The sequence below is a fragment of the Nycticebus coucang genome, chromosome 22, assembly GCF_027406575.1.
Source record: "Nycticebus coucang isolate mNycCou1 chromosome 22, mNycCou1.pri, whole genome shotgun sequence".
Lineage (NCBI taxonomy): Eukaryota > Metazoa > Chordata > Mammalia > Primates > Lorisidae > Nycticebus > Nycticebus coucang.
The window spans coordinates 38342468-38369868 of NC_069801.1; the positions used below are offsets into that span (position 1 = coordinate 38342468).

Here is a 27401-nt window from a genome sequence, read left to right on the forward strand (position 1 = left end):
AGTTAAAAACTGAGGACTAGGGCGTTGCCTGTGGCTCAAGGAGTAGGGAGCCGGTCCCATATGCCAGAAGTGGCGGGTTCAAACCCAGCTCCGACCAAAAAAAAAAAAAAAACTGAGGACTAAAAACTTAGAAGTTAATCTGCATATTGAATAACACTGGTCTTTACTGATACTAATTTTGACATTGGATCACAGTTGCCTTTCTTCTATGATAAATGAAGATATAAATTATACCTCCATCTCTTCCTCTTCCCCTTACTTCCAAATATTTATATCACCATCAATCCTTTCAAAGTTACATCAACTGTGATAAGATTTCTGTTGTATTACAGCTTTGGAGTTTTCCTTGAATTAATCATTACGTTACATCAGTGGTTCTCAGCCTCTGGGTCACAACCCACAGGAAGTGTATTAAAGAGTTGCAGCATTAGGAAGGTTAAGAACTACTGCCTTACAAATTTTGCCAATTTTTCTTCTCTATCTTTAGTGGATTTCAGATGTTTTGTTACTTTATCCAGCTTATAATTTTTCTGCTACAACCAAAGTCTGTGTCACACTGTCACTTAGTCTTTTTTCTACACCTTTTAGTTTGGTTCCATTATTTCCTGGATCCCACATTTTCATGTCTTATGTTTTTTGGGTTTTTTTGACTTCCACACGTGAAAAGGGTACAAAAGTTTTTGTTATGTGGATAAGTTTTTTAATGGTGAAGTTGAGGCTATTAGCATGTCTATCACCTGAATAGTGTTCTTTGTACCTGAGAGATATGTTTTTACCTTTCCTTCCTCTCCTCCACTTTTTAATTGTAGTAACTTTATGTGCCCATCTATACCTGTTCAGTAGCTCCAAATTAGGACAGAGTACATGTGATGTTTTTGTTCCATTCTTGAGATATTTCACCTAGGGTAGTGGTTGCCAATTTCACATAAATTGTTCCAAAAAAATTAACTATTTAGTTTGTATTGCTGAGTAGTGCTCCATGGTATGTGTGTGAATATATACATATGTATACATATACAGTTTTATATATATAACTTTAAACGTTGAAAGTTGCAAATATTTTAATTTTCACACGAGCTTTATGTCCACTCTGTATGTGCATGTGTGTGCATGTGTCTGTGTGTATCACACTTTGTAAATCCAGTCATAAATTGATGGGCCCTTAGGTTGATTCTGCATCTCTGTGATTGAATTGTGCTGAAATGAACATGTGGAGTGCAGATGTGTTCAGATAAAATGACTTCTTTTCCTTTAGGTACATACCCAGTAGTGGGATTGCTAAGTTGAATGGTAAGTTTCTATTTATTTCTTTGAGGAATTTTCATACTGTTTTCCATAGAGGTTGTGCTAATTGGCAGTCCCACCAACAATGTATAAGCATCCCTTTCTTGCTGCATCCACCACAGCATCTATTGTTTTTGTAGTTTTTTAATAAAATCCATTCTAAGAGGGGTAAGGTAATAATATCATGGTGGTTTTCATTTGTATTTCCCTAATGATTAGTGACGATGAACATTTTTTCTTATGTTTGTGGGCCACTTTTCTATTTTCTTTTGAAAGGCTTCTGTTCATGTGGGTGCCCACTTTTTAATGGGATTGTTCACTTTTTCCTGCTGATTTGTCTGAGTCCTTGTAGAATTTAAATATTGGCTCTTTATTAGATGTATAGTTTGTGAATATTTTCTTCCATTATATAGGTCTTCTATATGCTCTATTGATTACTTACTTTGCTGTGCAGAAGCTGTGTAGTTTAATTAAATCCCATTTATCTGTTTTTATTGTTGCTATAATTGTGTTCGAGTAGCTTAGTCATACATTCTTTGCTTAGGTCAATATCTTAAGAATTTTTCCTATATTTCCTTCTGGAATTGTTTTGGTTTCATGGCTTACACTTAAGTCATTTGTCTATCTTGAATTTATTTTTGTAACCATTGAGTTATAGGGATCCTGTTTCATTCTTCTGTTTTATGCTTCTTTGTTATGTTCCATTTTCTAATTTCTTTCTAATAGAAAGGAAAATGAGAGGGCAACTCACTAGAGTTACCTGCATTTCTGAAGTACCTTTAATGGGGCTGGTGTGACTTTCCACTTAGGTTGTGGCTGGCACCTGTACTTTGCCTTGGAGCCTCTGGTGTTCTACTGAGAAATTGGGTGTCATTTGCACTCTCTGTCTCTCTGGAAGCTTTTCTTCTTGATGCCAGTCTGATATGCTGTGCTGGCAGGCCTTGTTGTGGGCCTGCTTCATTATCGGAGGCACAGTCTTGTAGGCACTGCACACCTGAAACAGCTGGTACGTGGATTGAAAGTACTAGCTTGCATGAGGTGAGGCTCCCCAGAGGTGCAGGAGAACAAGTAACCTCCGCTGTGGCCATTTATTGAAACATTATACAACAGATGTGAGGAGCCCCATGTACAATGATCACGTGCTTAAGGATTGCTACCTGCTCTTACCCGAGGGGCTCGACTTCCACGAGGTTGAACACCTTCTTAGTAATGAGCGACCAATCTTATCTCCTTCGAGCACTACATTGCTTGAGGGCTTGTCTCCAGGCTGCAAACCATCCCCAGGCCGGCCAGGAGACTGTCCTACTCAGCTTTTCTCTCAAGAACCAGTGACTATTCTTACGAGCATGGTGCTCAGTCTCCTACATTAGAGTATTTAGAAGGCCTCAAGTTTTCATTCTGGGAAGTTTTATGTAATAAACTCCCCACCCGCATGTCATTACTCTTATTCTTCACTTTTTGTCAGTCAAATATTAAGCCTCTCCTACTGATCACCTTCAAAGTTTGTATTATAATTTTACTTTGGAGAAAATATTTCTTTTTTCTAATCATTTTATTCACTATTTAGTCGTTATTTAGTTGTTATCCTCTGATTCTTCATTCTCTCATTTATTCCTTTTCCCATCATTTTATGTCATAAAGGCAATCTTTTGTCAGATCTCTAAGGATATGAATTATTGTTATTTGTTGCATATTACCTCTTCTATTCCCTTGATTCTGGTTACTCAGTCCATGTACTTTGATCTCCCTTTTCCTGGATGAGCAGTAGTATAATATAGAAGTGAAAGCATGGATTTGGGGTCCTGGCTCTGTTACTTACCTGCTGCATAAACTGAGGTTAAATTTTCTGCACATTGTCAACTCTTTGAGTACAGACATAGTAGACATAGTACCTGATTGAGTTTATCTCAGCATAGAGATAATATATGGAAAATGTTTAGAGCATTGCTTTATATATAATGTTTTTAATCTGATAATCCTATATGCAATGATCCTGTCACGCTCACTCAGGATTATTTTGCTGGAGTCCTTTCTTTAATGTCTGATGAGCCTTGAGAGCCTTAGTTTACCTCTCCTTGTCTGAGAGGTCTAAGGTACTGGCTGGACACTATGTGCAGGTGGTATGTGGGTGGGCAGACACATTAAATGCAGGACTTTACTCTGTGTTGATAGATGTTAAGTAAGTTCATCAGGCCTCTGTCTCTCCATTCCTGGTTAGAATCCATAGTTAACTTTTAAGGAATGTAGAAGTAACTGAGATGTAGGATATTTAGCAAAAAATAATGCATATTCACATTTTCTTCTTTGTAATAGCAGCATTGGTAAATACAAAAGACATGTCTAGTTCATATATTGAGATTCTAGAACTAAAAATGGGAAAATCAATTTCAACCAACCAAGTTTTGGTCTTAGAGGTTGTGTTTCAGAACACAAAAATATTTACTATGTCCTATATTTCAAAATCTGTACTGCTGTTATATCCAAGAATTCTCATATTGGGTTAAAACACAAGGATTTGGAACAGTGGTCTTCGGAAGAATTGAGAAAAATGAGACTCCAGATAGGAAACATTAGATTCTGCTTTAAAGTAATGTTTATTTCTCTCTCCAGTGCACACTTTGGGCATCAAATACGGAGACAAACAGCACTGCTGGGAGGCTACTCATGGCAGTCATCTTCCCCTAGGCCCCACATTTTAGCCTTGTACAGAGTGATGTCCTTGTAGACCTGGAAGTGGGTCAGCCTGTGATCCTGGTGTTCTGGATTGACCTAGAGAGAAGGTTGAAGGATGAGAAAAACCTCTGTGGGGATGTGAGTAGAACTGGGTTTGGAGACGATGGAGCTGGACTAAAACAGGTCCCACTCTGGGGATGTGTGTCTGTGCTGGGACACGGAGCTGACAGCATTCACATGAATAGAGTTGTGAGTCTTAAGGAAAAGAGCCTAGTCAAATGGCTGGAATCCCTACCACACTGCCCAAACTAGAGGCCACACTGGGGGCACATTCCTTTACTGGAAGGTGATCTCTGTGAGGGGAGGGCTATGTCTGCCAAGTGAGTCCCCAACTCCTGGAGAGGCATCCAGTCCTCACTAGGCATCCAGCACATACTTGTGGAAAGAATAACTGAGTGTGTGAAAGGGTCACATAGTACAAGTGAACACTGATGTAAGTCTTGAACAATCTACACTGTGCAATTAACTGCATCTGTCACCAAGAGACAGGAGTCTGAAAGGTGCTCACTGACTGTGGCTTCCCCTGTCCCAGCACCGAAGTGGCAAGTACTGTGGATGTCCAGGTGGCCAGGAGCCCTATGTTGGGCTAAACAAGCCTCTTCTTCCTCCAACCACATCACTCCAAGATTCCAGCTTCATTATCACTGAAGGCTACACAACACCTGAGCTATTGCTGTGGGGGATACTGTGATTCCTTACTATGCTAGCTGCCCTATCCATGGACATGGTCCAGGTTTACAGTGATGGTTAACAAGGAGGATTTGCTAAGGCTTTGAAACTCCGAAGTGATAACTGGGCTGAGGGCATATGCCATTAGTGATCTGTAAAGTGTAGGAGGGTGTGAGCACAGCAGGCCAGGCAGAGACAGCTGCAGTTGCCTTCCTGTCGTGGTGAGCTGGCACACCAGGTCCACACCCACATGTGGCACTCTTGTGAGTCAGGTCTTCAGGGAAATAAAGACTGGTGAGTTAATTTAAGTGTACTTTGGGCTATTTTTCTAAATTGATTAATCAGCTAACTAGGATGATTTGTGTTTTTACTTGGACCTTCCTTCCTTCACAACCCTCCTCCTCCCCTGACAAAGGTTCTTTCCTGGAGCAAACTCTATACAGCTTGTAAGTGGTAGAAATGTCTTCAAGTTGTGTTCCCTGATTACTGCTTTTTCCTTATAATAGAAGCCCATTCTTAAGTGTGTTTCAGTGCTAAAGACTACATTTATGGGCACCCTTGAGGCTGTCTGTATCCTTCCAATCAAACAAGGAGAGAATTGTTTCTAAGATTCCCACTTATAGTTAAGAGTGGAGAACACACAGGTGTTAGTGACATGCCAAGCCCACCCTCCTGGTCATGGGAGCTGCAGACTCAGGTGTCTGCCATCAGCAGCCTTTATTTAACCAACATGCACACAGTGTTCCTTCTGTGCCAGGCTCTGCTCTGAGCACTGCAGATACGCCCTCTCCTAAAATCAGCATAACCCAAGGAGCGAGGTGCTATACTATCTCCTCTGTGAGAAAGTGGAATGTAAATGTCTTGACAAAGTAACTAGGAAAATGCCAGGAGGGCTATGTCAACTAATGAGATGAAAATGTGTCAAATATTCTATGAAACAAGTGTATGGTGCCCCATGATCATATTGATGTACACAGCTATGATTTAATAAAAAAAAAAAAGAAAGAAAGAAAATGGAGTCATACAAGGGCTTAGAAACTTCCCAGGGGTGCACAGCTAGTGAGCAGCAGCCAGAACTGAAACCCAGGCATGTATGGCTCCCAACTCTGTTCTCTTGGCCATCACCTATGTTGCCCCTGAGCTTTGGTGTTTACTGAGGATAGGAGCCACAATTAACAAGGGCTCAGAGTCCTATCCAAATCAGTCCCTCCTGATTTTCAGTCAGCATATCTGGGTATTTTGTCCTTGGTCCCTGGACAGCATGGTGAATAACATGCAGAAACCTGGCTGGGAGATGAGGTCAGAGTTATGAAGGACAGGGGATCTGGGACAGGTGGGTGTTCCTTTTCCCCTTTATTCTGGCTACATCATTTCTCAGGGTAGAGCATCCAGCATCAGAGGCTTGTGCAGGACCTAACTAACACAAGGGCACCTGGTCCTTCTGCTCGGCTCTCAACCACAATGAAGTAAACAGTGATGCTGTACCAGGCACTGTTATGGGCCCTGGGGAGAGGACTGAGTAAGGCAGATGTGGTCTCTGTTCTCCTAGTTCTCATATTCTGGATGGGAGAAGAGGACACAACATCCAGCGTCACAAACAGACCTGATGGTATCAGGCAGAGACATATACCATGATGGAAGGTGTGGGCAAGGGCCTGAGAGGGAATAGCAGCTACTGCAGATCCAGGACTGGGGAGAGGCAGAGGAAAAGGACAAAGCAGGGAGAGAGAGCAAAGGCCCCGCAGCATGAGTGAGTGTGGCTAGTGGAGCCTGACAGAGAGAATAAGGGGGAAGGTGGGGAGCAGGGAGGTCTCATCTTCCTGCACTGAAATGAGTGTGTCTGCTAACACCAGACATATCTGCAGCTCCACAGCTCTCCTGCCCTACAAGTCTTCAGAGAGAAAGGCAGATGCACCATGTATAAATGTGGACTTTGCAGACAGTGCCACTACTAGCCCTCCAAGTGGCCTCATTCCTCTAGGCCTCACTGTTCTCATCTTCAAATGGGAAGAAAACATCTACCTCAGCAAGATGACTCAGAATGAGGAGAAAGGAGGTGACTCATTAGTCAGGCACTGGCCTGGGCATACACTAACATAAGGGAGATGGCAAGTCCTCCTGCTTGATGTCTACCCATCACCTGTTATGTTCCTTGTTACTCCAAGTCACCACCTTGCATGCCAAAAATTTGTAGAGAGTGACTACAGAGGCCAGACGGCCTCTCTGTGCTCTATCTCAATGTCATTCTGAAACTCTAGGACTTACCATCTGCAGGTTCTTCCAGGTAATCATGCTAGGACACAGGCTTTCTGGTGATCAGGTGAACTAGAGAAAAACAGCATCACATGTTCACATTAAAACATGAACTCCCTTCCTTCCTTAAGATACTGCTTTGGCTGGGCATCCACTTGGAACTTACTAAGCTTCTGGCCCAGGCCAGACATTGTGCTTGGGTCAGGGGACAAGGTTGAGTGGTGCCCTCAGGAACCTAGAACAAAGAGTGGCACTGTCCAGTATGTTGGCCACCAGCTGCATGTGGATATGTGAATTTTAATATATAAATGAAATACCATGAAAAATTCTGTTCTTTAATCACACTTGTCAGCAAATTTGAGATGTGCAACAGCCAAACCTGGATCACAGCTACAGTTCTGACTACAGAACAGATACACATTGTGTTCCTCATTGACAGATGCTCTCTGGAACACACCTCACCTGGAGGGAAAGTAAATGTGCCAGGCAGCAAACAGAGGTTACAGAGACAGTTAGCCCTCCCCAGGAGGACCCATGATGACAGTAGAACGGAATTGACACTCACCACTTAGCTCAGAATTACACATGCACAGAAGAGGCAAGACAGAAAAGCAAGACAGAAAAGCGTCCTGACTTCCCTGATCTCCATTCTATTTGTGGTGACAGTTAATAAACAGACATGGCATCTGGTGACTTAAGTGTGGTAAAGAACAGTAAAGCAGGACAAGTAGGTAGACTATTGATGGGGGTGTGGGTGTGATGCACATTTAGGGAGATACACTTGAGCAGAATCCCAACCAGGGGAGTGTGCTATGTGAGTAGACGTGGGAGAACACAGGTGTGAGCTTGGACAGCTTGAGAAACATCAAGAAGACCTGAGTGGTACAGTGGAAAAAACTAGGTGGAGAGTTGTAGGGAATGAGCAGAAATCAGTAGAAACCAGTGGAGTCCAAATGATTATCCCAAACTCCCAGCACTGAAATAGATTTGCAGCATGAAGCCCTCTAAGATATGTATTTACATAGTCTCTATTGTCAGTGTATTAGCAGAGCATAATTTCTCTCTGTAAGGTAAAAATAAACAATAGTACCAGCTCTAATATTTTCTTCACTTTACCCCAATGGGCATGTGCCTGAAAGAAGTGAGCCTAGAAACAGACAGCATGTTTTCTAGAACACATCAACATTACCTGAAAGGATTCTTTAAGTAACCTAAAATACACCACATAATTAGACATTAATTTGTTTCTCTGATTTATTAAGAGCTCCAGAGCAAAAGCAAGTTAGATATAACTAAAGTGAAGACATTACATTTTCTTCATATGCATCATCAGATGTCATCAGACTACAGAGAAATGCACCATGCTGTTAATTAGGCACAGGAGTTGGGGAGTAAATTCAGGAAGAAGGAACAAGATTTCCTTCAGTAAGGTAGAGGAAATGGCAAGTTGTATTTCAAAAATCCATTTATTGTGAAATGGCAGGTGAGAATGGAACCTGTGTGTAATCCTTGAGCAGTTTCTGGTTCAGATTAGGCTTTGAAATCCATTTTAAGGGCACATGGCTGCAGGTGAGGGGGGTGTTGGAATTAACCTGTGTAGGGGCCTCATCTGCTGTGTGATTTAAACTTTAGCTCAGAAACTGTGGAGCCACTGAAGATGTTATGGAGGGACTGAACTGATCCAGTTGGCCCTCAGCATAGCTCCAGCTGGCAGTAGTGAAGGAAGAGAGGACTTGAGGCTCATCTTTGGGGGGAGGAGAATAGTTGGGAGCACATCAGCCAATCCAGGCAACAGTCACTAGGTTCCTGCTGAGGCTTCCCCAGTGAAGGTGGAGATAGAGACTCACTGAGGTGCTACTGAGGGGAAAAAAATCACGTAAGCAGAGAGGGAGATGCCTCTATGTGCATGAAGATGTCTTTAACTGAGGTATGAGCAGGAGGGTCAGGAGAAATTAATGCAAAAAAGTAATAGAACCTGTGCCTAATTACATGGAGGAGTTGTTGAGGAAGATTCCCAGGCTTTGAGCTTGGGAAAATGAATAACTGTGGTGCTTCTTGCTGAGACAGGATTTTCTGAAGTGGTGCTGAGTGGGGCAGAAGGTGCAGGTTTCCATCTGCTAGGTTTGAGGTTCCTGTGAGTGGTGCAGGGAAGGCAGCTGGGAGAGGTGTGGGAGTGAGGGTCTGAAGCTCCATTTGAGAGCCAATAGCATCAAGAGAAGCTGATGTGACCAGCTCAATAAAACTTCCAAAGAGTGTGCTGAGACAATAGTAGAGGGCAGGGTTGTTTGATAGAGGGAGCACTGTGGTCCCAGAGTCACCTATCCTGACCTTCCTAGGCCATATGTAAAGCATGAAAATAAATCTTTACTTCATTAAAAAAGAAAAAACAGCCATAAAAAGCTGTCTAACTTCCTAGGCTATGAAAATAAATAATCGTGATGTGGATGTGTTCTAATATACTTACTATGACCGATGTGAAGCAGACAAGCCCCCTCCTTATTCCTAAGTCTGAAGTGTAGGGAGACAGTGTGAGAGAAGCTCTTATCCTTCCCTTGGACCCCAACCCAGCCCACAGCCCTCAGGGCTTCTCCTTAGGAAAGGTCCTCCAGCCCTTGCCCTCCCCATTTCGCTGCCCCTCACCCTTGCTGAAGGGATTCATGTGATACTGCATGTAGAGATTCTGGGTATCATGCTCTTTGACATAGAGTTCTCACAAGATTTGGTTCTGGTGGAACTCATCTGGGGCCACCTTCTCCTTGTGGTGTCCCACCATGAACTTGGCGCTGCAAGTCCTGAATGGCTTCTCTCTATACCCTCAGGTAGCTAGCCTGCTGCTGGCCTCCACAATCTCTAGGCAACAGTGTCCTACACGGTTTCCAGGCAACAGAGTCTTCAGGCAACATTGTCTCTGCTATAGGACCCTTCTGCTTTAGACCATTGAGCACCCTCAGTCTCCTGCCTGGATACTCGCACCCTGTTCCCACATCCGAGGACTTTATTTCCTGCCCAGCTCCCTCTGGTACTCCACTCACCTGGGACCAGCTCCCTCTGGTACTCCACTCACCTGGGACCCAGCCAGTTACCAGACCTGTCCCAGGACATATCAGGAGGAGAATGGCCTGAAGGTGCAGATCAAGGAGGTCACGGCCTCAGTTTCATCAATCCATTTCCTAAAAAAAGATTTGGAAGGACTCGGAAACCCCTTCTATTGTAAAGCACATTAAACAGGAACAATGACTCAGGGGAAACTGCCTTTAAGGGTGTTTGATTGAACTCAATATATCCAAATTATTACCATTTCAAAGATTCAGTATAAAAATTTTGAGTGATTGTACAGTGTTTCTTCACACTGTTTCAAATCTGGTACAAATTTCACAGTTCATAGAACACGTGAAATGCTCCTCAGCTGTACATGGGCACAGAAATTCTAGATTTATTCATTTTACCATATCTGCTATACATGTCTTCCACCTGAAATTGATTTTTGAGCATTGTGGGAAGTAATAATGCAGCTTAATTTATTTTCCAAGTAAGTAACCAACTGATCCAGCATCAATTTATTGAAAAGACAGACCTCTCCCTATAGTTCTGCTCTGCTACATTTGTCTGAGAGAAAGTGTCCACACGTGTGGGAGTCTGTTTCTTTTCTTTTTGTGTGAGTCTCTTTCTGAATTCTATTTCATTTTCCATTTTGTTATTGTAACTTCATTTTTAATTTTTTTATTTCAAATTAATATGACTGTACACATTTTAGGTTACATTGTTTTCACTTGTAAGATAAAGTTCAAGTTGTATTGAGCCCTTCATCCAGGGGCTCAACACCCTCCCATTGTGTACTTCAGGTGGGCTATGTCATACTTCATCTCTGTAGCCTAGAGGAGTACTAACAATATTAATTATTTTTGTATTAAGTTTTGATATCTGATAAGAATTTCCTCTTAGGAGAGTCTTGATATTCGTATCCCTTTGCATTTACACACTAATTATAATCAGATATCAGTTCCCTATAAATACTTCTTGAAATCTTGAGCAAGAGAGAGATGTGGCTATTATTTTGAGGAAAGTACTTTTTCAAATCAATCATGTGTTATCTGCTGCTCTCACCTGGCTGGGATGTGAGCATGTTCTTGATGTGCATACTCTGCTCCCTTTCCATCCTGGGGTAGGAGTGGCTGAGTCAGGAGCTCAACCCTCAGGGCTTTGATGACAACCCAATGGAGAGCCCCAGACATTTTTTGCAGGAGACATTTCTCAAGAGAGTCCCTGGCATGGTTCTAAAATGCTAAGGTGAAGACAAATGGAGTCTGAGAGAAGCAGACCAAAAATGATAAAGAAAAACCATCCCAAGTCCCCATTTATATGTAGAAGTGTCTGACCTCAGTGCAAATGCTCAGTGTCCATCCTCTCCTGACTCATATTACCCCAGCCCCTACCCTCCTTGAGAACAGATGGAACCCTTTCCACTCCTCACTCTCCTCTACCTTCTCTGCCAGTGGTCTCACAGTCTGCTCTGTGTTCACAGACCATGTTCCATGGAGGGGCCAGTCACACATGCTGGGGCTCATGCAGGCTGGCTGAGGAGGCAGGAGCAGGATACCTAGAAAAAGAAATCGTTAAAGGCATCCCTGGCATCTGAAGAGGATTAACACAGGAATGGAGGCAAAAACACACAGGAGTGAGATATACAGGAGCTGGGGATAGCCAAGGGGGCCTGTAACTCACCCAGGCTGAGGGTTGCTTGCCTTTCCCTTGCCTGACCTGGGCCCACCAGGTCAGAATGGGAATTCATAGTACTGGGGATTCAGGGATGCTCCAAGCTGTCCCAGTCCTAGGGAATCCATCTCCCCTGCCGGAGACTTGGGACTTGGCAGGTCTGCCCTGTGGTGACTGGATGTCGACCTCTGACTATATCCAGGGGCCTAGGAGCGACGGCTGGGAGAAGGGGTAGGGATGTGGGCAGGAGAGCAGTGGGAAAGGGGAGGCAGGCGGTCAGGGGGGCGGCAGAGTGGTTCTCGGGGAGGAACAGAGGGGTTGTTTGGCTTGTAGAGCCTGTGGGTAGGGTTGTAGGAAAGAGGGGCATTAGACAGAGTGGGGAAGGTGGTGGGAGCGCGAAGAGAAGGAGGTGCAGGTTTCAGGGGAGGAGGCTGAGGGCGGGGATTCTTAGAGCAAATGGCAGGAAGGTGGGTTGGGGGACAGCATAGAGGAACAGGACGAGGTGGAGGCGGGGGCCGGGGACGGGAAATTGGGGGCAATTTCTTGGTCATTCTTTTTAATGTACGCGAAGTTCCTCTGAGTAGGTGGGACTTGGTCAGACCTCCTCCCGACTTTATAGTCCTCCGCAACTTGCGTCACTCAATGGCCTTTATGACGTATACAAGCCCCACCCGTAGGTCCAGGAGGTGGGCCCAGTAGCCAGGATATTTTTCCTGTTTCTAAACTGAAGGATGATTGTAGGAAATCAGAATAGAGAAAAAATGGAGATGTAATATTAGTCTCTGTGCCTGGGATGCCATGTCGTGTTTCCTCAAAGTAGGTAAATATAGTTCAAAGGGCTGTAATTGACTCCATATAATAAAAAATTAAAAATAATCTTCATAGTTCTCTTATGTTTCAATTTCCCTGGTTTCTCCCCCTAAGGCTGTATTCTCCTTTTACCATGGCAGAGGTGAAAACATGCAATAATAAGGTTAAGAGTTTCACTAAGAACCCAGAATGTTTATAAAGGAATTTCAACACCTGGCTAACATTTGTATTTAGTCTGGAAGGATAGTGTGATACCGTTATCCTATTCTTGTCCAGCTGATGATAAACAGCACTTAGTTACACCTGCTCCACCGTTAGCCTATCAGCAGCCTCCAGTAATCAGAATCTCTTTCCTGGAGCCCAAGCAGTGCTGACCCCTGATGCCAAGTGGAACTACCAAGTAGGACAAGCCGGATACACTGGATGGGTGGCTAGAGTCTATATCCAAACTTGTCTTACAGAGGAAATTAGAGATATCCAGATTACTTTACAACCATGAACTTTACAACCATGAAAGCAGGCTAAGGTGACACAGGGCAAGGAAGAGAGAACCCAGCCACATTCAGGGGAAGGCTGGCGGAAGCAATTCAAAAGTAGACTAATTAGACCCTGAATTAGGAGAGGGGAGTATTCATTTTATTAATCTGCCTCTGACATTCACAGAAAACTGTTAATGCAAGATGTTAGGGATGCAAATTGATCCCAAGGAGTTTCTAAATTTAGCTACCTCAGTGTTTAACAGTGGGACGTGATTGAGGCAGAGAATGATTACCACAAAGCAAAAATGTTAGGAGCCACCTTGGGGGCAATTCTACTGGTCCAGGGAAATACAAAGGCAGGATTGGACCCCAGATTGACTATACTGCAGTTGTAGGGAGCCTGCACATCTGCAAAAGGCCAAGTTTGGGAAGAAGGTGGATAGGGTGTCCTCATGTCCCACTTGTTTCTAGGGCAACCAGCCAGAGCACCAAGCAGGAGTTTGAGAGAGGCAGCCTGAGAAATGATGGCTACCCACCATCCTGGAAGGGAAGGTCCTAGGTTCTAAACAGCTCCTGCCATCACCTTACGAACAGAGGAACCTTGCCTTATGGTGTGCATTGCTAGTAAGCTTGTCACAATTGTGCTGGACACAGGAGCAGCTTATTCAGTTTTGCTGTCCATTGGAGATCCCTATCTTCCCTCTGGCTTAGCTGTCGGCATCAATGCGCATCCCATCCACGGATACTTGATTTTTCCTTTACTTTAAAGTTAGATTGGCCTCTTAATAACTTACCTGTTTCTGATTGTCCCTGAGTCCCTGCTGCCTTTGTTAAGTAGAGATCTCTTAGTCAAATTAAGAATTGTTTTGACCTTCCCCCAAGAGATCGGGTTATGGTAAAGAAGACAGAAAATCCAGGTAGAAATAATGTGTCACCTGAGTTAGCTAATGTAAATCCTTATGTGTGGGCAGATGGGCAATCCACGAGAGCAAAAAAGGTTGCACCAGTAAAAATAGAGGTTAGACCTGCTGTGGGAAATGGCAAAAGAGAAAAATATCACCTCTCAACACAGGGGATTAGTGCCCTGGCCCCATTATCCAACAGCTGAAGGATGTTGGCATGCTCATAGCATATTCTTCTCCCCAAAGAACTCCTATTCTGGCTGTACAGAAACCAAATGACAAATGGAGATTAACTGAAGATTTAAAAGCAATGATTGAGATAGTTGTGCATTTATACCTTATGGTTCATGATCCTTATACTCCAATATCTCAAGTCCCTCCTGAGACTCAGTATTATTTACTTTTAGATCTAAAAGATAGATTTTCACCTATCCCTTTAGCCAATGAATCAATCCCAGCCACATTTTTCTTTTATGTGGATAGATCTAGACGTTGAATATTCCATGGAGCAAATGTGGACTGTATTCCCACAAAGGTTTTAAGACAGTCCTGGATTTTTTGGAAATGCTTTCAGCAAGCTATTTAAGAAACAGAATATAGTTCCCCCAAGTGTTTTTATCCATTATATGGATGACTTATTAATTTGTAATAAGTCTTCAGTTAAAAGCAGCCAACCAGTCCATCCAAATTTTCTTGAAGAAGACAGACTTAATGTGTCATGAGAATACACTCAATTGTGGAAGTCTGAGGTTCCTTATCTAAGATTTGTCCTCCCCCATGGGGAAAGTGGCTCTGTCACAAAGATGTCAAAGCAGTTGTTCACTCACTATTCCTTCTTCTTAGAAGCAACTTAGAGAATTCCTGGGAATGAGGGATACTGTCAAATATGATTTCCTGAATAGGAAGAGCTTCCTGAACCACTATATAATGTTTTAAAGAGGAAATATGCAGAAGAATTACTATGGGGTAGGAAGCAGGAAGAAGCTTTCCAAATCTCAAAACAACGCTTGGAAGACATCTGCTGTCAAAATACCTAAGTTGGAAAAACCTTTCTTTCTGCATCTGACATGAAAATGTAAGGTGTTGGTAGGAGTATCAGCTCAATATATGAGAGAAGAGCCAGAGCTGAATGGTCATAGTGTCTTTCGGTAGTTGTATCCAAAATTGCATTAGAAGAGGCCCAGATATTGACTCACACTAGAGTTTAACAGTTTGATACTCCCACTCTTTGGCCCCCCCTTTAATCAAACAAAGAGGACTGTGCTTGTAAAACAATCGGATGCTAGAAGAATACCTTATACTTTTAGATACTCTTGATGTTAAGCTTGAACTTTGTAAAATTCTGAAGTCTGGTGTTTTTAGGTGAATATTTCTGGAGAAGTTGAGACTTGGGTTCAAAATATTTTGAATACTGTCATGCTATATAAAGACCACAGAAAAAACGTTGGTAGGAGATGTTTGGAATATAATCCACAGCTGGTTTCCTTCAGTTACTTGGCTTTTCCCCCTTTTGAATCCAATAGTAGGCATTATAATACTGCTTGTTTAATCTTGTTAAGTTTGTGTATTGTAGACTTCAACAATTTCACATTTAGATGACAGTGATGCAAGGTTCTGGAAAGATCCCGGTGGAACCCCTGGATGTCTGAACACATTCTTTCTGCACCATTCCCTAAGAATTGGGTAAGATAGTTTGAGGGGAGGGCCCTATAGGCAGGACTTCACTACAGGAAGGTGAAAGAAGAGCTTTGCATGGTCATTGCCCCTTTTTTTCCCTTCCAGATTTCACATCTGAATCTCCTCAGGGGGTAATTTTAGGAACAGATGGGGAACAGAGTAAGACAGGAAGAGCAGACAATACCTTATACAAAGGCATCCACTCAACCCAAGGTTTTAGATAGAACTAAAAGAGCTTCTACCAGAGAACAGGACACCTGAGAAGAGAACACATCAGACCACAGGATCTAAATGTCAAACCACAAGAGCTTTGTGGTTCCTGACAACAACAAACATGCGCAGGTCAAAGTTGGGTACCCTAAATTTCACCTTTGACCTGGAGCCATTCATTGTAATATCATTTATGTTTGTCCCCGTCCAGGCATATAATTAAAAATGGGATTTGCAGAACGATTATGGCATAAGAGTAATAAAACATTAGAAACATGTAAACATGAGCTTTCAAATGTATAAATATTAGATATAGGTGGAGTAAAGCTCAAGCTGGAAACATAAGTAGTTCCAGGAAGAATGGGGAGGGGTCCTTACTCATTTCAAAAAAGAGACCCACACCTCTCTTTCAAGTGTGTTCTCTCTACTTATAAGCTTAGGTGTATTCTATTTAATTATTTACATTCAAAATAAAACCTGCCTATTGCCTGCACTGCTGTGTTGACTTCCTCTTTTATTGCCTGCTCTGCCCATGCTGCTGGGTTTCCTCTTTTTTCATGGTCAAGGCAAAGTGCTTTGGGTTTCTGGAGGCCAGTTGCCATTGGCAACCAGGGAAAACCCAAATGGGGATAGGGTCTCTAAGACCCCCACCAGGGAAGGTTCAGGGGAAGATGCATGTGTGTTAGGAATTTTGTTACATAACACTGAGCTGTTGGTTGCTCCAAAGGTGAGAGGCAATAGGCAATCCTGCCAAGACAAAGGCAGGACAAAGTAGGTGACTTAGTAAGTATATGAAAGACACTCCATGTTCATACTTTGGGGTTTTTTCTCCACACACTGAGAAGCACCCATCTCACACTTTGAAACATATTCTCCTTATTCTTCGTGTGCTTTTGAGCTACAATAAATTCATGTTAATGGGGATGGCTTTGTGTTTGTGATCACTCCATCACCAGCTCAGCATCAGTGCTTGCTCTTGACACTGGGAGCCAAGAACCAGAGAACATCCAATTCCAGAGGGACTGAACATTTTGGTGCTGAAACCCAGGATTTCTTGTCCATTGGGACTAAACCCTCATAGCTCCAGTAAAGTAAGGTGACAGAGTGATGTGTGTTTGTTGGAGACTTTTTGTGTGTTTTCGTTGGAGGCTGCCTTTTGTGTTTGTTGGAGGGTTTTGTGTGTGTTCATGTTGGAGATTGCTTTCTGTGTTTGTTGGAGGCTATGTTTCTTTGTATGTCTTTTAGAGGCCGCTTAGCAGCACTGTCTCTATGGCATCCTGTTTCCCTTTTTTCCTGTGTTTGATCCCTAAACTCACAGAACTGTTGTTTCTCCTCCCCTCCCCACTCCTACAGGAGAAAAATTACAACCCTTGTGTATTCTACAAGTTCTCTGGTTAAGTTGTTGCATACTTCTTTTCTGTTGTTTCCCAGTTGCCCTCCCACCAACTACAAAGCTTACTTGGTATGTTAGAACATTGGTATCACTGTGTTCTAACTTTCTTCTGCAAGCCTTTGTCTTTTTATTTTCCACCTGAACTATCTCTGACTTTGCTGAGTTTTGCTATGATTGCTTGCAAACTTTCTGGGGTTGGGAAAGGGAGTGTGAAGATATTTTTCTTACTAATTCTCTTCTAGGCAGAGGGGTATCCCTACCTCTATGTCTGACAAAAATCCTGTTCAGGATGAGGGGGTGATGATGGTATCCCTGGGTACTCCCCACATAGATGTCCTCTCAGCATTTTGGCTAAATTAGATGGTCTACAAATAAAAAGTGTATTTTTTTATGTGTCTCATAACTAGAATTTGGGGGAAAAAAACATTGGGTCTGGGTCTGTGTGATTTCTGATAAGTAAAACTAATTTCTGGTATTGTTGGTTTAGTGAGAATAGCCAGACCTTCTAAATTATTGGCTGAAATGTTCATGTGTTTAATTTTGAATGTCTTACTATGGTGACTGTGTGGTTTCATTAGGTTATGTAATAAATTGAATAAATAAAGGAAAATAGGCATTTGTAAAGGACAATTCAGAATTTGCTACTTCTTAGGATTTTTGCTAAAATTTAAAGTTCCTAGGGATGGAACATCAGGAAGTCTGGATGCTTGTGTATATGGCGTGTACCAAGGTCTAGGACGTGCTGTGAAACAGGCATCACGACAGATGGAGACAAGATGGCGGACTGAAGCCAGCTTTCAACAAAGGCTCCCGTCCAGAAGGAGAGTTAAGGGACAGGAATTTAGTAAGTATCCTGGTGGACTTGAGCCTCACCAAGAGAGAAGGCTGAAGAACGCACATCAACACCGCTGAGGCAAGTTGTGATCACAAGGACGCAAACAAAAGAACACTCACTTCTGGATATTCTGAGGCCACACCCCCGTCTCCCTGGGCAACCAGAGGAGGCCACCGGTGACACGGCTCACAAACCCGGAAGCCTCCAGGGCGGGGCCGACCCAGAGAGGTGTTCAGACGCAATTCTCCAGCAGCAAAGACGTTTGAACTCAAAACAGCCCGTCTCCTGTAGGCGACGACAGGAACAGAGACAGAACCTCACAAAGTTGTCTGTTCTGTTCTGTTCTGTTAGCAGCATCCATCAGGGACGGGGCTAAGCCTGAGTGAACACCTCCTTCCCATCACCTGCATCAAACACTCAAAGATGTCAGGCCCCATCTCCTCCTGCTAGATAGCAGCAGTCTGCGGGGGCCTGGCAGACTTCCTCGCGATTCAGGCAGGAGCAAAGCCCTGGAGTGTCTGTTCACTGCAGGCAACTGGGTTAGCCATCTGCAGAGATACCAGTGACTGGGTCCGACGGAGGGGCAAAGTGGGGAAGGAGATGTCAACCTTCCCAGACTGCTCTGTTTGCGGGGTGGCTCCTCCTGACTCCACGCTGCACTGGGGTGAGCTGTCTCAGAGGAGTCACCAGGCCCCTGTGATCCAGTTCCCAGAGACCTCTTGAACCCTTCCACCTGAGACAAGTGCCGATTGAGACAGTTGATTCGGACCTTTTGAACTGGGCTAATAGACTGAGGACTTTTCAGGTGGTGCCCTGGGTGTGCGATTGTAGGAAGGTTTGATTCTCCTTTTCCAACTGGGGCCAGAGGTGGGCAGGCGGGGTGACTTAATTGCTGATTTTTCCACACAGCTGAGACTTCAAGCCAGAGTAGAAGTTGCAATAGGATCGAACAGAAACCAGCTGAAAACAAGACAGAACCACTTTGTTCCACCACACCAGACAGGGCCCCAGTTTCTCAGGCCACAACACTGTACGGGCCCTCGATAAAACCCCAGGGGAAAAACCAAAGGGAGTAAACCATGGGGCGGAATCAGCGGAAAAACTCTGGTAACATGAATAACCAGAATAGATCAACCCCCCCAAGAAAAGATACGGCAGATGTGATTGAAGATCCCATTCATAAACAACTGGCTGAGATGTCAGAAGTCGAATTCAGAATTTGGTTTGCAGACAAGATTAATAAAATGGAATTAGGAATTCGAGGAGAAATTCAAAAACTGTCTCAAGAATTTAACGAATTTAAAGACAAAACCACCAAAGACTTAGACACACTGAAACAAGAACTTACAGCCCTCAAAGATATGAAAAATACAGTAGAATCCCTCAGTAACAGAATGGAGCAAGCAGAAGAAAGGATTTCTGACATTGAAGATAAAGTCTTCGAATGCTCCCAATCTCTCAAAGAGGAAGAGAAATGGAGAGCAAAAACGGATCACTCACTCAGAGAGCTCTCAGATAATTCGAAAAAAAATAACATAAGGGTTATAGGAATTTCGGAGACTGATGACGTGGCAGCCAAGGGCACAGAGGCCCTTCTACATGAAATTATGAAAGAAAATTTTCCAGACATGCCTAGAGAATCTGAAATTCAGATAGCAGACAGCTTCAGAACCCCAGCACGATTCAACCCCAAAAAGCCATCTCCCAGACATATCATAATTAGCTTCACTAAAGTTAACATGAAAGAGAAGATTCTCAAAGCAGCCCGGCGAAAGAAAACTATAACGTACAAAGGTAAGAATATTAGAATAACTGCAGATCTCTCTGCTGAAACTTTTCAAGCAAGAAGAGGCTGGTCATCAACTTTTAATCTCCTAAAGCAAAAAAACTTTCAACCCAGGATCTTGTATCCAGCTAAACTGAGTTTCATCTATGATGGAGAAATTAAATACTTCGATGACATTCATATGTTGAAAAAATTTGCCATAAGTAAACCAGCTCTTCAGGATGTTCTCAGACCTATCCTCCACAATGACCAACCCAATCCTATACCACAAAAGTAAACTCACTCAGAAACTTCGGATCAAACTCCAACTTCCACACTGGCAAAAGGATTAAAAATGTCCACTGGACCTTTGAAAAACTCGATACCCAAAATTCCACCAGACTTATCCTTACTCTCCATCAATGTGAATGGCTTAAACTGTCCTCTAAAGAGGCATAGGTTAGCTGACTGGATACGAAAACTTAAGCCAGATATTTGTTGCATACAAGAGTCACATCTCAACTTAAAAGACAAATACAGACTCAGGGTGAAAGGATGGTCATCCATATTTCAGGCAAATGGTAATCAGAAAAAAGCAGGTGTTGCAATTTTATTTGCAGATACAGTAGGCTTTAAACCATCAAAAGTAAGGAAGGACAAGAATGGTCACTTCATATTTGTTAAGGGTAATACTCAATATGACGAGATCTCAATTATTAATATCTATGCACCCAACCAGAATGCACCTCAATTTATAAGAGAAACTCTAACAGACATGAGTAACTTGATTTCCTCCAGCTCCATAATCGTTGGAGATTTCAACACTCCCTTGGCAGTGTTGGATCAATCCTCCAGAAAGAAGCTGAGCAAAGAAATCTTAGATTTAAACCTAACCATCCAATATTTAGATTTAGCAGACATCTACAGAACATTTCATCCCAACAAAACTGAATACACATACTTCTCATCAGCCCACGGAACTTACTCCAAAATTGATCACATTTTAGGTCACAAGTCTAACCTCAGTAAATTTAAAGGAATAGAAATTATTCCATGCATCTTCTCGGACCGTCATGGAATAAAACTTGAATTGAGTAACAACAGGAATCTGCATACCCATACAAAAACATGGAAGTTAAATAACCTTATGCTGAATGATAGCTGGGTCAGAGATGAGATTAAGAAAGAAATCACCAATTTTTTGGAACAAAATGACAATGAAGACACAAGCTATCAGAACCTCTGGGACACTGCAAAGGCAGTTCTAAGAGGGAAATTTATAGCACTGCAAGCCTTCCTCAAGAGAACGGAAAGAGAGGAAGTTAACAACTTAATGGGACATCTCACGCAACTGGAAAAGGAAGAACATTCCAACCCCAAACCCAGTAGAAGAAAAGAAATAACCAAAATTAGAGCAGAATTAAATGAAATTGAAAACAAAAGAATAATACAACAGATCAATAAATCAAAAAGCTGGTTTTTTGAAAAGGTCAATAAAATAGATAAACCTCTGGCCAACCTAATCAGGAAAAAAAGAGTAAAATCTCTAATATCATCAATCAGAAACAACAAAGACAAAATAACCACAGACTCATCAGAAATCCAAAAAATCCTTAATGAATATTACAAGAAACTTTATTCTCAGAAATATGAAAATCTGAAGGAAATAGACCGATACTTGGAAGCACGCCACCTTCCAAGACTTAACCAGAATCAAGTGGAAATGTTGAACAGACCCATATCAAGTTCAGAAATAGCATCAACTATACAAAACCTCCCTAAAAAGAAAAGCCCGGGACCAGATGGTTTCACGTCAGAATTCTACCAAACCTTTAAAGAGGAATTAGTACCTATATTACTCAACCTGTTCCAAAATGTAGAAAAAGAAGGAAGACTACCCAACACGTTCTATGAAGCAAATATCACCCTGATCCCCAAACCAGGAAAAGACCCAACAAGAAAAGAAAATTATAGACCAATATCACTAATGAATATAGATGCAAAAATATTCAACAAGATCCTAACAAACAGAATCCAGCAACACATCAAACAAATTATACATCATGACCAAGTTGGTTTTATCCCAGGGTCTCAAGGCTGGTTCAATATACGTAAATCTATAAATGTAATTCAGCACATAAACAAATTAAAAAACAAAGACCATATGATTCTCTCAATTGATGCAGAAAAAGCTTTTGATAATATCCAGCATCCCTTCATGATCAGAACACACAAGAAAATTGGTCTAGAAGGGACTTTTCTTAAACTGATAGAGGCTATCTACAGCAAACCCACAGCCAATATCATATTGAATGGAGTTAAATTGGAATCATTTCCACTCAGATCAGGAACCAGACAAGGCTGCCCATTGTCTCCATTGCTTTTCAACATTGTAATGGAAGTTTTAGCCACCGCAATTAGGGAAGAAAAGGCGATCAAGGGTATCCGTATAGGGTCAGAAGAGATCAAACTCTCGCTCTTCGCAGATGATATGATTGTGTATCTGGAAAACACTAGGGACTCTACTACAAAACTCCTAGAAGTGATCAAGGAATACAGCAGCGTCTCAGGTTACAAAATCAACATTCATAAATCGGTAGCCTTTATATACACCAACAACAGTCAAATTGAAAAAGCAGTTAAGGACTCTATCCCATTCACAGTAGTGCCAAAGAAGATGAAATATTTGGGAATTTACCTAACAAAAGACGTGAAAGATCTCTATAAAGAGAACTATGAAACTCTAAGAAAAGAAATAGCCGAAAATGTTAACAAATGGAAAAACATACCATGCTCATGGCTAGGAAGAATCAACATTATCAAAATGTCCATACTACCCAAAGCAATATATACTTTCAACGCACTCCCTATTAAAGCTCCACTGTCATATTTTAAAGATCTTGAAAAAACATTACTTCGTTTTATATGGAATCAGAAAAAACCTCGAATAGCCAAGACATTACTCAGAAATAAAAACAAAACAGGAGGAATCACACTACCAGACCTCAGACTTTACTACAAATCGATAGTGATCAAAACAGCATGGTATTGGCACAAAAACAGAGAAGTAGATATCTGGAATAGAATAGAGAACCAAGAGATGAATCCAGCTTCTTACCGCTATTTGATTTTTGACAAGCCAATTAAAAACATTCAGTGGGGAAAAGATTCCCTATTTAACAAATGGTGCTGGGTGAACTGGCTGGCAACCTGCAGAAGACTGAAATTGGACCCACACCTTTCACCATTAACTAAGATAGACTCTCATTGGATTAAAGATTTAAACTTAAGACATGAAACTATAAAAATACTAGAGGAGAATGCAGGGAAAACCCTTGAAGAAATTGGTCTGGGTGAGTATTTCATGAGGAGAACCCCCCAGGCAATTGAAGCAGCTTCAAAAATACACTACTGGGACTTGATCAAACTAAAAAGCTTCTGCACAGCTAAGAACACAGTAAGCAGAGCAAGCAGACAGCCCTCAGAATGGGAGAAGATATTTGCAGGGTATAACTCTGACAAAGGTTTAATAACCAGAATCCACAGAGAACTCAAACGCATCAGCAAGAAAAAAACAAGGGATCCCATCGCAGGCTGGGCAAGGGATTTGAAGAGAAACTTCTCTGAAGAAGACAGGCGCACGGCCTTCAGACATATGAAAAAATGCTCATCATCTTTAATCATCAGAGAAATGCAAATCAAAACTACTTTGAGATATCATCTAACTCCAATGAGACTAGCCTATATCACAAAATCTCAAGACCAGAGATGTTGGCGTGGATGCGGAGAAAAGGGAACACTTCTGCACTGCTGGTGGGAATGCAAATTAATACATTCCTTTTGGAGGGATATATGGAGAACACTCAGAGATCTAAAAATAGATCTGCCATTCAATCCTGTAATTCCTCTGCTGGGCATATACCCAGAAGACCAAAAATCACAACATAACAAAGATATTTGTACCAGAATGTTTATTGCAGCCCAATTCATAATTGCTAAGTCATGGAAAAAGCCGAAGTGCCCATCGATCCACGAATGGATTAATAAATTGTGGTATATGTATACCATGGAATACTATGCAGCCTTAAAGAAAGATGGAGACTTTACCTCTTTCATGTTTACATGGATGGAGCTGGAACATATTCTTCTTAGTAAAGTATCCCAAGAATGGAAGAAAAAATACCCAATGTACACAGCCCTACTATGAAACTAATTTGGGACTCTCACATGAAAGCTATAACCCAGCTACAACTTAACAATAGGGGGAAGTGGGAAAGGGGGGGGTGGGTAGAGGGAGGGGAATCGGTGGGATCACACCTGTGGTGCACATTACAGGGGTATTTGCGAAACTTGGTAAATGTAGAATATAAATGTTTTGGCACAGTAACTGAGATAATGCCGGAAAGGCTATGTTAACCACTGGGATAAAAATGTGTCAAATGGTTTATGAAGTGAGTGTATGATGCCCCATAATCATATCATTGTATACACTTATGATTTAATAAAAAAATTAAAAAAAAAAAAAAAAAAGAAGGAGGGGACAGGAGGGAGAAGGGAGGGGAGGGGGAGGGAAAGTAGAGGGAAGATATTTGGTGGGATCTCACCTAATGTGCATAATGCAAGGGTGCATTTCAAAACAACTAAGAGTATACGATAAATGTCTTACCACAAAAAATAAGTAACTGAGGTGATGGTTACATTAATCAGTTTGATTTAAGCATTCTACATTGTATATCAAATCATCACATTGTACCCCATATGTGTATACACTTACAGTTTAATAAAAATTAAGTTAAAAAAAGAAAAAAAAAAAAAAAGAAACAGGCATCACGTGTCTAAAGACATAGGTAGTTTCCTAAGTCAAAGGTGGTTTTAATAGAGTTTGGGGTAAAAAGGTAAAAAGCAGAAGGAAAAAAGGCTATGAATATAGAAATGAAGTTTTGCACAAAATGATTGAACAGAGAGAATGAGTCTGTGTGGTAAATAAAAGAGTAGGAGAGAGATATATGAAGAAAGTTAAGGACATGTATTTTGGATAATGAAGGTAAAAAGGAAAGTTTGGGACAAAAGCAGAAAATCCAGACACATTGTGGAGTCTTTGTAAGTTGTTACAAGGTTTGTGAAAGGAATTGTAGAGAAAAATTTGTGTGGAAATACTGGATAATTTTGTTAAACTGTAAAACTCAGAAGTTAATGGGAATGGCCAGTTCTGACAGCAAAGTAACAAGGCCGGAAAAGGGATGTGGAGATCTCATTCTCTGTAACTTTTATGTATAAGTTTTAATTTTAATAAAGAAAAGAATAACATCATAATAAAGGGTTGGTTGAAGACGTGGCATAAACGCTTAATTCCAGGGACCAGAGGTGTTGAAATCCTAAGGAAAAGTTACCATAATTTCTGGCCTAGGGCACACATTGTTTTCCTTAGTTTTCCTTCTTCCTAATTTAACCATCTTGTCCATAGAAACCCTTCTGAGAGAGACCAGAAGAAGCAATTGGGAGGTAAGGGTAGGAATCTCCTTTGGCTCCTTATGTTTGTTACAAGGCATGGGGGCACAGGGGTGGTATGGACTGTGACACTCCAGAGTCTGGGATGGTGCAACAGGACTAGGGATGCCTGGTTTGGTGGTCAACCGGGGAGGCATGAGTAGGGCCTAAGGAAGCTGCCTCTGCTTGACACTTGTCTGATAGTCATGAGGACACCCAGTCTGGCAGGGAGCCTACTCTCTTTTGTCCTGACAGAAATCATGGGATAGGAAGCCTCAGTATTCCTCCCTAATTCTTCTCTAGGATGACTGTTAAAATACTGGAAGACCCTGGGACTCAACAGGCTGCACAGAGAGGCTACAACACAGCCTGACCCCAATACAAGCTTCCAGAGAGAGAATCCTGACCCAAGAACAAGATCCTTAACCCAAACACCATCCTGCAATTAGATTTCTTTTGCAGAAGACTGGGAAAGTGGTCAGCAGTTCCCTATGTTCAAGCCTTTAATTATCTGAGGTATGATCCCCAACACTGTGAACCTTCTATAGGAAAGTATGGCCTTAGGTAGACAGGAAAAAGTCCAAATGCCTTTTTTACACTCCTCAGATTTTGGAGCAGGGATCAGGCAAGATAGGGGGTCTATGGCTGTTGCTTGGTCCAAGCAAAGACACAGGTCCCCCAGCATGTGATCAAAGACCTGGATCATGATAGCTCATACAATAGATCTGATCCAGGATGTTTTCTGAGATTGAAATCTTTCTGGCCTCTTAGACAATTAGCTATTAAATTAGCTCAAAACATGTCCTTCACCTGACATCACCAACAAAATTATTATCAGCAGTGGCAGATGACCAAATAGACAAAATGTTGGAGTAAGCCTTCCTAGTGCCATGGGACCTCCTGTTGGTTGTTGGCTTACACATACATTCCATGAATTGAATGATCTTTGGCCAAAGGGGATAGTAGCAACTGAAATATTACCTTTTTTTCCCTCTTGCTCAGATTGCTTTCTGTGAGGCCTGATAAATCATTCCTTAAAAACAAGAAAACCTCATTAAGCAGGTTTGTGTATTAGCCAGGTATAATCTGGCTTACTTTCTCACTTGATTCTCACAGAGCATCTCATAACGGATAGCAGAACCCCTTAACCTAACTCAAGCACTCTTTCTACTGATTCTAGTTCTTTAGACAAAGCTCAGCTCTTTCATACAACTGCCACCTAATGAATCCCTAAGCCCACCCGTAAGTTGTAAGCTCTGACTTCAAGATGTCCTACCTTTCTAAGCTGAACCAATGTATGTCTTCCACTTATTGATCTATAATTTCACCTATAGTTCCTGTCTCCATGAATGTATCAAGCCAAACTGTAACTTAGCTGTCTGGGTCACATTTTTTCAGGATCTCTTGGGGTTATGCTCCCTGGCCATGGTCCACATATTTGGTTCGGTATAAACCATTTAAAATTATTTTACAGAATTTGGGGCTTTGTGTTAGCAGTTTCTTTTGGTATGAAATTGTTTCAATAAACAGCATAAGAATTATGAAAAGAACATATGTCCTTAGTTAAAACTCAGGACTAAAATATTTAGAAGTTGTTCTGCACATGAAATAATATTGCTATTGGCGACTAATAATTTAGACATTTTTTCAAAGGTGCCTTTCTTATATGATATACGAGGTTATAAAATATGCCTTCATCCTGTCATGTTCCCCTTCCTTCCATATGTTTATATCACCACCAATTCTTACAAAGTTAGATCAGTTGTGGTAAGATTTCCTTTGTGTTACAGCTTTTGTGTTTTCCTAGAGTTAGTCATTACCTTATTTTTTTCTGCTTGCCAAATTTTCCTTCTATGTCTTTAGTTGATTTCAGATTCTTAGTCACTTTATTCACTTATAACTGTTAAGCTACAATCAAGGTCTGTCTCACATGGTCAATCTCTTTTCTACACCTTCTAGGTTGGCTACATTATTTTCTGATTCCCACATTTTCATATCTTCACTAAGGTTTCCTTTTTCTTTCAAAGTATTAAGGGGATAAAAATATTTGTGTTACATGAATAGCTTCTTTAATGCTTTAAGTCAAGGATATTATTGTGCCCATAACCTGAATAGTGTTCATTATACCTGAGAGCTAAGTTTTTACCCTTTCTTCCTCCCCCTACCCTTCTTGAATTCCAGTGACTTTCTG

The 27401-nt window shown here is 41.7% G+C and overlaps 1 pseudogene; it reads right to left on the reverse strand.

Annotated features, from left to right (window-relative positions):
• Positions 1 to 3942: 3942 nt before the first annotated feature.
• On the reverse strand, positions 3943 to 9712 carry LOC128574700 (protein FAM183A-like; annotated as a pseudogene).
• Between the last annotated feature and the right edge of the window lie 17689 nt (positions 9713 to 27401).